The sequence below is a fragment of the Schistocerca gregaria genome, chromosome 10 (genome assembly GCF_023897955.1).
Source record: "Schistocerca gregaria isolate iqSchGreg1 chromosome 10, iqSchGreg1.2, whole genome shotgun sequence".
NCBI lineage: Eukaryota > Metazoa > Arthropoda > Insecta > Orthoptera > Acrididae > Schistocerca > Schistocerca gregaria.
In genome coordinates this window covers 223145112-223158322 of record NC_064929.1, presented here as the reverse complement: position 1 = coordinate 223158322, position 13211 = coordinate 223145112, and the positions used below count along the sequence as shown (strand labels likewise).

The following is a 13211-nucleotide window of genomic DNA, read 5'->3' as shown; positions in this document are numbered from 1 at the left end:
CGTTTAAGAAGTTTTCTTTTTATTCATATAAAAAATAAGGCAATTACGGAAATGATTGTGAAGAACTACAAATCGATATGCTTGTACGTGAGGGAAAAAAAATTAAAATGTTCCATGATGAGTATCTTTTGTAATTTATGCAGGTTTTGGATGACTTTTACAAGTGTTAACATTGTTATATTAAAAAAACACTTTAAAAAAAATCACCACTTTCATTTAGATATGTAAATATTATAATGATGACTATAAAAAAATCTTGTTACACACCCAGGTAAAGCTGCAGTAATAATGTTTGTGGAAATATTAAAACCAAAAAAATCTATAGTAACTGCATAAATGTATATATTCAAAACATACAAATTATGATTAAAAAAATCTGTGAAAAAGGATTTACTACTGGCGAAAAAAAAAAATTCAGAGAGAGAGATGTCCGTCATCTGAGCGGAAAATATAGTGAAAGTCCTCACAAAGATTGAATTTTAAATATCAAAACTGTAATTTTTATTTCAGTTGATATTCATAATTTAACAAATTACGATGTTCATTATCTGTAGAATAAAAATACATTAATGTTGTGTCAAAAATTTATTTCTGTCAGTAGAAAGGATGAAGATGGATTAACTTCTTTTTGGATATGTTTAAATATATGGCCTCAAGTATTCATAGCTTATCTTCTAATCTTACTAAAGAACAGTTTTGGGAGATTAACATATGTTAAAGGTTTTACAAGAAACGAAATGGCTAAAAAATGTTTCTAAAATAAAAAAAAAATTTGATAAAGATTAAAATTTTCCAGGACTTGGTTATCTTGATATTCTGTTTAAAAAAAATCACAAGAATTTAATTAGAGTCATCAGACTATTGTGATATAATTTTATTCTTGAAGAAGGAATTTGAGGTGGCATTTCTCAAAGTATTAAAACATATGCGAAATCAAATAATAAATATAGAGAAACCATGAAATTACACACCAATTTTAAATACCAATACTTATAATGGTTAGGCAAGTCTTAATTTTTACCATTATTCATTTTGAGCGGTTAGAACCAAAATATGTTACTTAAAAAAAAACACGTTTTATGTAAGAATTTACCAACATATTTTGGTTATTATTATACAAATCTTGAACAGTGTTGAGAAATTAACGAAAATTCATAAAAAGTATATTTTTTACACCTAGATTGGTTAAAATGTAGCTGACAAATTATAAAATGATTTCTATAAGGTAATGAATATTTCAGTACTTGGAAAATATAAATAGACAGACCACTGGGAAAGCTAGATCAATATATTTTGAAATCAAATTATGAACATACTACTGTATTTTAGAAAACAGTTTTTCACATTAGCAAAATTCTAGACATGTCGCAAAAATATTGACACATTAGTTTATTTGTAATTAAGAACAGAAGGTTTTTTTTATATAGATATGAAATCGATGCTAAACGAATTTGACAAAAAATAATACTTATGGAATTCCGCATGAAAACAAGGTAGTTGTATGAACAAGGAAACATAGTGGCAGTTTAATATTAAAAATGTATACTTATAAAGTTCGTGATATCGAAGTGAAAAAAAAATGTAAAGGAGTGAAATTAGTTTTGATTATATTTAAGTGTTTTACTATGCTATAATCATTCATGTAGGAGTTGTATACAGTGGAATGTATTCACATTGTGCTGACAATGATAAACAGTTTTATTAAAAGACTGAATTTTTTTTTCTTTCAGATATACTCTAGAAAGAAGCATTCATCCCATTTTTTTCATCTATTCTTCTTGATAATTTTTAGTTATTTATGAATTTCTTGTTTGCTTAATGGACAAATCATTTTATTTTCACTTTCCATTTATAAAGATAGAATTTTAAAAAAAAAACTTATATTACATATGTAAATGGAGTCATCTTCAGATCCAAACTGACATACAGCATTTATAAACTTTAAATAATTATCGATGAAGATCATAATCTGTGGTTTAAAGCCAAAGATTTGGCTAAACTTTTTTTATATCATTAAAAGTTGACAAAGCCTTAAGCATGTTCATAATTAAGATACATTAGAAAAGTAAGAGGAACTTCCACCCTCAACTGGAGGCATTCAATGGAAAAATCGACTGTCTTCACCAATGATGATCTTTATACTTTAGGAAGGAAGTTACTGGTAACCCTTTTTTTTTTTGGAGTTCAGGATGATTCTGTTCTTTCATGGACTAATGATAATAGCACAAACAAAAACGCAAAGGCAAATTTTCCAATTTATTTCATTAAACTACCGAATTTTTTTTGGTTTAAATGGGATAACGCTAATTGACCTAATTTCTTTTAAATTTGGCATACTTTCTTTTTTTTTGAATTAGTTTACTGTAAAAAAATCATTTAAATGATTGTTATTTTGTAATTTGTCAATACAGCAAGAAACTACTAGGATATAAATCCATTTAGTTTTATTGAAAGCTATACTATATAGTTCAAATACCATTCTTATTATATAATCTAAATTAACAATGAAAAATATGATATAATTATGTATGGAAAAAAAATTTAATTTGTGAATCATAACATAGACTGTATTTTTTATTATATAAATGAACTGTCTGTAAAAAAATTCGGGGTTTAAAAAATTCAATTTATATAGAAAAAGACAAGATTAGCATGAACAACTCCATTAAAAAAATATCTAGTATAGGTTATTCAGAGGTGAATATCTTACATTTAAAATATTATAAAAAGCTTAACTAAACATGGTACAAATGTTTTATTGCTTTTAGATGATAAATATAAAAACTACTCTTCCACATCATTGCATTATTATTTCCTTACAGAATGAATAAATTTTTAAATCAGTGAAAATGTTATTTGTGGATACAGATATTTTTTTTTTAATGGGAAGTCAACAGAACTGTAATCTTGTTTCATATTAAGGAACTTTAAAAATATTCTCTTTTGTCCAGAAACCCACATATACTTCCTCAGACTTCAGGAACAAAGTAATAATTCCAACTTCAAAGATAGCAGGTACTGACAGGTGTGAATATTACCTACCATTCAGTGTAATAAGTTGTTGTTACAAAATACGGACACGAATTATTTACAGAAGAGTGGGAAATGGGTAGAAGCTGGCTTCGTGGAAGGTCAGTTTGGTGAGTCAATACTTATTGTACAACATGTCTCACAATATAGCTTAAAGAAAAGCAAACCTAGCTTTATAGGAACTGTAGACTTACAGAAAGCTATTTCTGATGTTGACTGCAATACACACATTGAAATTTTGGAGTAAAAGGTCTTACACACACCTCATGTAGAAACCAGAGGTGCACACTTACCACAGTCGAAGAACTTGGAAGGGATAAAGTAAGACAGTGTTGTACCCTACCCTCACAATATTCAAGTGAGCAAGAAATTTCGATAATGAATTCAGTTTCAGGGAGAAGAAATTAAAACTTTCAGGTTTGCCAACAGCGTTGCAAGTCTATCAGACACAGTAAAGGACTTGGAAGAGGAGTTGAGTAGAATGGATAGTGTCTTGAAAAGCAGATGATATAAAGGCATGTTTGTCTTTCTGTAAACTATATTGTGAGACATCGTGGAGTCAGTAATGATTTGTGGTTGTTTTTTTTCTCCAGAATCCAATCTGATCTTCCCCAAAATCGGCTATTTTTTCAACTCTTTATTTATTTATAGTTCCATGAGAGCAAATTAAGGAGAACTCTCCTTGGTCACGGAATGAGTCAATACATGAACTTATAAAATGAAATACAAGAAACGCATTCAGGTGACAATTCATAAGTTTAAATAAAGAAAAATCCACAATGTAACACTGGAATTTGCTTAAATTTTCAGCTCTTCCAGTAGCTCCTCGACAGAATAGGAGTAAGCCATGAGGAAACTCTTCGGTTTAGACTTAAAAGCGTTTGGGCTACTGCTAAGATTTTTATGGTAGGTTATTGAAAATGGATCAGCAGAATAGTGCACTCGTTTCTGCACAAGAGTCGAGGAAGTGTATTCCAAATGCAGATTTGATTTCTGCCTGGTATTAACTGAGTGAAAGCTGCTAACTCTTGAGACTAAGCTAATATTGCTGACAACAAATGACATTAAAGAATATATATACTGTGAGGGCAATGTCAGAATTCCCAGACTATTGAACAGGGGTCGACAGGAGGTGCTCGAACTTACACCACATATAGCTCGAACAGCCCGTTTTTGAGCCAAAAATACCCTTTTGAATCTGAAGAATAACACCATACGACATAAGCGTATGAAAATATGCGAAGTAGACTACTTTTCGTGTTGAACTGTCACTTATTTCAGATACCGTTCTAATGGTAAATAAAGCAGCATTTAGTTTCTGAACGTAGGATTTCCACAACAGCTTACTATCTATCCGAACACCTAGGAACTTGAACTGTTCCATTCCGTCTGATCAAAATATCGGTTCTGGTTGAATTGTGAGTTAGATACTGTGATTTAGCATCAAATTATTTCCCACAAGCCACGAACTTATTTAACGAACTACATTACTGTTTCAATATTACACACAAGATCCTTCACTATCAAGCTGGTGTCATCAGCAAACAGAAATATTTTTGAATCACCTGTAATACTAGAAGACATCATATATATAAATAAGAAACAGCAGTAACCCCAGCTCCGACCCTAGGGGAACGCCCCACTTAACAGTGCCCCATTGGGACTGAACATCACAACCACTCTCAATATTACGGAGAATTACCTTGTGCTTTCTGTTCTTAAAGTACAGGGTGTTTCAAAAATGAGCGGTATATTAGAAACGGCAATAAAAACTAAACGAGCAGCGATAGAAATACACCGTTTGTTGCAATATGCTTGGGACAACAGTACATTTTCAGGCGGACAAACTTTCGAAATTACAGTAGTTACAATTTTCAACAACAGATGGCGCTGCAAGTGATGTGAAAGAGATAGAAGACAACGCAGTCTGTGGGTGCACCATTCTGTACGTCGTCTTTCTGCTGTAAGCGTGTGCTGTTCACAACGTGCAAGTGTGCTGTGGACAACATGGTTTATTCCTTAGAACAGAGGAGTTTTCTGGAGTTGGAATTCCACCGCCTAGAACACAGTGTTGTTGCAACATAACGGAGGTTAAATGTAACCGACCGAAAAGCGATACAATAAAGGATCTGTTTGAAAAATTTCAATGGACTGGGAACGTGACAGATGAACGTGCTGGAAAGGTAGGGCGACCGCGTACGGCAACCACAGAGGGTAACGCGCAGCTAGTGCAGCAGGTGATCCGACAGCGGCCTCGGGTTTCCGTTCGCCGTGTTGCAGCTGCGGTCCAAATGACGCCAACGTCCACGTATCGCCTCGTGCGCCAGAGTTACATCTCTATCCATACAAAATTCAAACGCGGCAACCCCTCAGCGCCGCTACCATTGCTGCACGAGAGACATTCGCTAACGATGTAGTGCACAGGATTGATGGTGGCGATATGCATGTGGGCAGCATTTGGTTTACTGACGAAGCTTATTTTTACCTGGACGGCTTCGTCAATAAACAGAACTGGCGCATATGGGGAACCGAAAAGCCCCATCGTCCCTGCATCCTCAAAAAGTACTGGTCTGGGCCGCCATTTCTTCCAAAAGGAATCATTGGCCCATTTTTCAGATCTGAAACGATTACTGCATCACGCTGTCTGGACATTCTTCGTGAATTTGTGGCGGTACAAACTGCCTTAGACGACACTGCGAACACCTCGTGGTTTATGCAAGATGGTGCCCGGCCACATCGCACGGCCGACGTCTTTAATTTCCTGAATGAATATTTCGATGATCGTGTGATTGCTTTGGGCTATCCGAAACATACAGGAGGCGGCGTGGATTGGCCTCCCTATTCGCCAGACATGAACCCCTGTGACTTCTTTCTGTGGAGACACTTGAAAGAGCAGGTGTACCGCCAGAATCCAGAAACAATTGAACAGCTGAAGCAGTACATCTCATCTGCATGTGAAGCCATTCCGCCAGACACGTTGTCAAAGGTTTCGGGTAATTTCATTCAGAGACAACGCCATATTATTGCTACGCATGGTGGATATGTGGAAAATATCGTACTATAGAGTTTCACAGACCGCAGCGCCATCTGTTGTTGACAATTGTAACTACTGTAATTTCGAAAGTTTGTCTGCCTGAAAATGTACTGTTGTCCCAAGTATGTTGCAAAAAAACGGTGTATTTCCATCACTCCTCGTTTAGTTTGTATTGCCGTTTCAAATATACCGGTCATTTTTGAAATACCCTGTAAAAGGGGAACAAATTGTAAGCTACTCCCTTTACCCCATAATGGTCCAACTTCTGCAGTAATATTTTGTGGTCAACAGAATCAAAAGTCTTTGTTAAATCAAAGAAAACACCTCGCAACCTTCTGTAAATAATTTGTGTCAGTATTTTGCAACAATGGCTTATTGCTTAAATGTTTTTTTGTACTCTACGATAGTGAAGCCATTGTCACAGTACATAAAAAGGTTTCTGTAACAAGTAGGGGTACTTTACTAGTTTCAACTAACTGTGTAATCATTTTCAAATGTAAAACATCAGTTGTTCATTAAATAATGGGAAATATTCAACTGCTGTTTTACATTTGAAAATGACTATGTAGGTCGTTGAAACCAGTAATGTAACCCCCTCTTTTTAAAGAAGAAATTTATGTACTGTGACTCTGGCTTCACTATCGTTGTGTCCAGTAAACATTTCGGTTGGATTTTGGTCACACTCCTTTCGGCAATTATGTCGGAATATAGAATGACTTATTACACTGATAGTTCGGTAAAACTCACACCTGCCAGCACCTGCTTTCTTTTTAATTGAAATTAACGATAAGATCAGCATCAACAAGAGCAGTGGCATGTATTCTAATTAAATCAGATGATGCTCTGCAGATTAGATTAGGAAATGACACACTAAAAGCAATAGATGACTTTTGCTATTCAGACAGAAAAATAAGTGATGTTGGTCAAATCAAACATGACCTAAGTTACCGACTGTATATAGAGTATTTTCTGATGCTGTTTTTGTGGAATGTAGCATCGCATGGAAGTGAAACGCGCACTATAAGCAGTCAAGAGAAGAACACAACAGGAACTACTGAGATGTATTACTATAAGTGCTGCCCCCCCAATGAAGCATGGACCTTGCCGTTGGTGGAGAGGCATCCGTGCCTCAACGATACAGATAGCCGTACCGTAGGTGCAACCACCTGTGAGAGGCCAGACAAATGTGTGGTTCCTGAAGATAGTCCCCCATTCGGATCTCTGGGCGGGGACTACTCAAGAGGACGTTGTTACCAGGAGAAACAAAACTGGCGTTCTACGGATCGGAGCGTGGAATGTCACATCCCTTAATCGGGCAGGTAGATTAGAAAATTTAAAAAGGGAAATGGACAGGCTAAAATTAGATACAGTAGGAATTAGTGAAGTTCGGTGGCAGGTGGAACAAGACTTCTGGTCAGGTGACTACAGGGTTATAAACACAAAATCAAATAGGGGTAATGCAGGAGTAGGTTTAATAATTAATAGGAATGCAGGTAAGCTACTACAAACAGCACAGCGAACGCATTATTGTGGCCAAGATAGATACAAAGCCCACACCTACGGCAGTAGAAGAAGTTTATATGCCGACTAGCTCTGCAGATGATGATGATGAAATAAAAGAAATTATTCAGATAGTGAAGGGAGACGAAAATTTAATAGTCATGGGTGACTGGAATTCATCAGTAGGAAAATGGAGAGAAGGAAACGTAGTAGGTGAATATGGACTGGGGCAAAGAAATGAAAGAGGAAGCCGCCTGGTAGAATTTTGCAGAGAGCACAACTTAATCATAGCTAACACTTGGTTCAAGAATCATAAAATAAGGGTGTATACATGGAAGAACCCTGGCGATACTAAAAGGTATCAGATAGATTTATATAATGGTATGACAGAGATTTAGGAACCAGGTTTTAAATTGTAAGACATTTCCAGGCGCAGATGTGGACTCTGACCACAATCTATTGGTTATGACCTGTAGATTAAAACTGAAGAAACTGTAAAAAAGGTGGGAAATTAAGGAGATGGGACCTGGATAAACTGAAAGAACCAGAGATTGTACAGAGTTTCAGGGAGAGCATAAGGGAACAATTGACAGGAATGGGGGAAAGAAATACAGTAGAAGAAGAATGGGTAGCTTTGAGAGATTAAATAGTGAAGGCAGCAGAGGATCAAGCAGGTAAAAATACGAGGGCTAGTAGAAATCCTTGAATAACAGAGGAAATATTGAATTTAATTGATAAAAGGAGAAACTATAAAAATGCAATAAATGAAACAGATAAAAAGTAATACAGACGTCTCAAAAATGAGATCGAGAGGAAGTGCAAATCTGCTAAGCAGGGATGTCTAGAGGACAAATGTAAGGTTGTAGACGCTTATCTCACTAGGGGTAAGATAGATACTGCCTACAGGAAAATTAAAGAGACCTTTGGAGATAAGAGAACCACTTGTATGAATATCAAGAGCTCAGATGGAAACCCAGTTCTCATCAAAGAAGGGAAAGCAGAAAGATGGAAGGAGTATATAGAGGGTCTTTACAAGGGCGATGTACTTGAGGACAATATTATAGAAATGGAAGAGGATGAAGATGAAATGGGAGATACGATACTGCGTGAAGAGTTTGAAAGACCTGAGTCGAAACAAGGCCCCCGGAGTAGACAACATTCCATTAGAACTACTGACGGCCTTGGGACAACCAGTCCTGACAAAACTCTACCAGCTGGTGAGCAAGATGTATGAGACAGGCGAAATACCCTCAGACTTCAAGAAGAATATAATAATCCGAATCCCAAAGAAAGAAGGTGTTGACAGATGTGAAAATTACCCAACTATCAGTTTAATAAGTCACAGCTGCAAAATACTAACGCGAGTTCTTTACAGACGAATGGAAAAACTAGTAGAAGCCGACCTCGGGGAAGATCAGTCTGGATTCCGTAGAAATACATGTGGCAATAGTGACCCTACGACTTATCTTAGAAGCTAGATTAAGGAAGGGCAAACCTACGTTTCTAGCATTTGTAGACTTAGAGAAAGCTTTTGACAATGTTGACTGGAATATTCTCTTCCAAATTCTGAAGGTGGTAGGGGTAAAATACAGGGAGCGAAAAGCTATTTTCAATTTGTACAGAAACCAGAAGGCAGTTTTAAGAGTCGAGGGGCACAAAAGGGAAGCAGTGGTTGGGAAGGGAGTGAGACAGGGTTGTAGCCTCTCCCCGATGTTATTCAATCTCTCTATTGAGCAAGCAGTGAAGGAATTAAAAGAAAAATTCGGAGTAGGTATTAAAATCCATGGAGAAGAAATAAAAACTTTGAGGGTCGCCGATGACATTGTAATTCTGTCAGAGACAGCAAAGGACTTGGAAGAGCATCTGAATGGAATGGGCAGTGTCTTGAAAGGAGGGTATGAGATGAACATCAACAAAAGCAAAACGAGGATAATGTAATGTAGTCAAATTAAGTCGAGTGATGCTGAGGGAATTAGATTAGGAAATGAGACACTTAAAGTAGTAAAGGAGTTTTGCTATTTGGGGAGCAAAATAACTGATGATGGTCGAAGTAGAGAGGATATAAAATGTAGACTGGCTAGGAAAGCGTTTCTGAAGAAGAGAAATTTGTTAACATTGAGTATAGATTTAAGTGTCAGGAAGTTGTTTCTGAAAGTATTTGTATGGAGCGTAGCCATGTATGGACGATAAATAGTTTGGACAAGAAGAGAATAGAAGCTTTCGAAATGTGGTGCCACAGAAGAATGCTGAAGATTAGATGCGTAGACCACGTAACTAATGAGGAGGTATTGAGTAGCATTGGGGAGAAGAGGAACTTGTGGCACAAATTGACTAGAAGAAGGGATCGGTTGGTAGGCCATGTTCTGAGGCATCATGGGATCACCAATTTGGTATTGGAGGGCAGCGTGGAGGGTAAAAATCGTAGAGGGAGACCAAGAGATGACTACACTAAGCAGATCCAGAACGATGTAGGTTGCAGTAAGTACTGGGAGATGAAGAAGCTTGCACAGTATAGAGTAGCATGGAGAGCTGCATCAAACCAGTCTCAGGACTGAAGAAGACGACGACGACGACGACGACGACAACAACAATAGAGTGCTGAAGTCTAAATGGGTTGATCACATAACTAATGAGATGGTACCGGGTCAAACTGTGGAGACAATTTTGTGGCACAACGTAGCAGAAATTATTTGAAAGCAGTCTTGATCGCAGCCGATGTTGTCTTCTGACCGTTGTCGGCCTTTTCATTATGGGCCATCTTGATCAGAGTTTGCTCCATCTGTATGGTGGCGATGGCGCCTATTCATTGGGAGCTCCAAGGTGTAGTGCAGCCAAATTATTAATTTTCCTGTTATGTCTTTTTTCTGCAGATTCTCGTGTGCAATTAATTTGGAAAAAAAACAGGGTGGGGTTGACAGTGTTGCTCAATGCAAGGGGTAATTTATACATTTGAATATAATGAAATTCGCTTCAAAACTTACTTTTAATAAACAATGTGTGGCTTTTAGAGTTATTCCAAAATATGCAGCAGCAATGTTGAAGACGAAATCTCAGCCTAGCAATGTTGTATGTACAATGTAAAAGCAGTAACCTCTGTATGAAGCATGAAATTAGAGTCGCTTATAGAATGAAAGATGCTTCTAAGTTTCCAATGTATAAATTACACCTCATGTCGAGCAGCATGATGTCCCTCCTGATTTTTCTTTTTCAATTTACTTAGTCTTATTGATGACAAAATTAATTACACATTGGAATGTGAAAAAAGACATAACAGGAAAATTAATAACTTGACTGCACTACAACTTGGAGCTCTCAATGAATATGCGGCATCATACTCTGATGATGGGCCGTAATTAAAAGACCTGAAACGGTCGGAAGTCAACATCGGCAGCGATCACGACTACTTTTAAATAATTTTCTCATAAGATCGCTGTTGTGCGACAGTGTTACATGTAAACTATCAACGTAACGGAAACTGGAGACAGACTGAAACGACACATTCTCAGGCATTAAGGAACTGTCATTCTATAATACGAGGGAAATATGTGACTAAACATTGTAGAGGGAGACCAGGGCCTGGACACAGACTGATGTAGACTGCAGTAGTCACGCACAGGACAGAGTGGCGCGGAGAGCTGAAGGCCACAGCATCGACAGTCACTGCGTACTTCAAGAAAAGATAACTTAAATCGCTCCAGTCTCCTTTAAACAACGTAAACAAAATATAGTTTTTTCGTATTACGAGACTAACCTTTCATTAATTATCCCTTTCGTCACACACCATAAATGTGTTATGGCAGATTTTTTCATTTACTCCCATATTTAAAAGTAGTCGTATAAGAGGTCGTTCGTTGCAATCTGTAGCCAGATGAGAAGTTTGAGTTAGCATCTCCATGTGATATCGTTTCTTCTTCCGACGCGGGCAGTCTGTTAAAACAATGGCACCATCAGGGGCATATTGTCGATTCATTGATTCCATATAGCGCTGTCCCGATAGCAGCACTTTCTACTTCGCCGGTAATCGATATTGCTATCGTAAGTTAATGTTATTAACCCCCCCCCCATTTTTTATAGGAATAATTATATACGATTTGTTTGAAAACAAAAGTATTGGCCTCAGAAATGGTCTTTGGGCGCTGAAGCACCAGAATTTGAAGAACGCTCAAGAGACTGTGAAGTCTGTGGTGACTTGAATGCACGGTTGGGAAAGTAACAGCTTCTTCATCTGACCTATGCAGGAGTACAATTTTCCTGCAGTGCGGCAGTAGTAGTGTTGAATGTCATGCTCCTTCAGTCTGGAGGCGGGAGACACTGTTGGCTACTAGGGTTGTGGAAAGTATGGAATAATTTCACGTCGTCGAGGGCAACAAAGGACAGAAATAGGCAACTTCTGTGTCCAGTCAACTCCTGCCTGTTATTAGTGTGAGTTGTTGTAGTAGTGAGAAGTAGTTAAACCTAAGTTCTAGGGGAGTGATCACCACAGCAGTTAAGTCCCATAGTGCTCAGAACCATTTGCTGATTTTGTGGAAGAACTTCTCGTATGGAATGCTCAGAACCGAGGTCATGACATCAAAAGATAGTTTGCAGCAATGAGGTTATCCCACATTATCAACTCTTAGTGAATGTGTTAAAGTGCGAAGATGTATACAAGCTCTGAAGCCACAATTATCAAATACTGGGATAAAGATGCTTAGATTGCCACTTTTGTTAGAACATTCTAATGTGTTCTTGAGGTTCCAAATTATCACTTGTTCGTAAGTGACCATGATACTGGAATTCGACAAATTATACCAATGTAGTCTACATCCTACAAGATATACTAAGGTTCTTAAATTTTAAATTTATCAATTAGTTAGTTACATATTCCATAGGTCATTTAAACGATTCTTTTATGGAAGTGTGGAACGAGTCAGTTTAGACGATGTGTCTACAGGATTATTGTTTACATTAATAAATAAATTTTTTTAGTCGTACTTATGGAAGTACATTTAAAAATATTTGTAAAAAATGTACCACTGTTTAAATAAAAATTCTTCTATGCAATAGGAGGAGTTGTCCGGGACAAATGGTTTTAGGTTACATTTAAAATTTCCGTTGCTGCCCATCAGATATTTTATGTTATTGGATAAACGATCCAAGATATTTGTTGCTGCTTACTGAACTCTCTTTCTGAGCCAGCGACTGCTCTGATAATGGTAATAAAGATCATTTTACACTGTAGTGTTTTTAGTATGGACGTCACTGTTATTCTCAACATCGATGCATTATTAATGACGATTTACGTTAGCGAATATATGTGTTGTGACTTTGCAATTAAAACGGCTAATTTCTTGAACACATTACGACCACGGCTGAACACAACATATAATTGCTACTGCTCGCTTTTGTGCAGTCAGTACTTTCTTTCCAAGTGAAGAGTTACCCCAGAAATTTGTTCCACAACTGTCTTCCCATCCGTGTGCTACATTAATTGTTGGTATGACTGTGTTTGTTGTACAGGAATAAATATTTGCGTCTTCTCAAAATGGTGGGATAATTCAATATCAGAGAACAAGTAGTTAATTCTTTGAAAAACGTCATTAACAATCTGTTCTGTTGGTTTCTTGTTAATTGAATTTGTAACACTAGTATTGACTGCAAAAGTGCC

The 13211-nt window shown here is 36.8% G+C and overlaps 1 protein-coding gene across 4 annotated transcripts in view; it reads left to right on the top strand.

Moving 5' to 3' along the window:
* Positions 1–13211, top strand: part of LOC126293557 (fasciclin-1) — a 610740-nt gene that overhangs the window by 488755 nt on the left and 108774 nt on the right. The gene's annotated exons all lie outside the window — the stretch shown is intronic.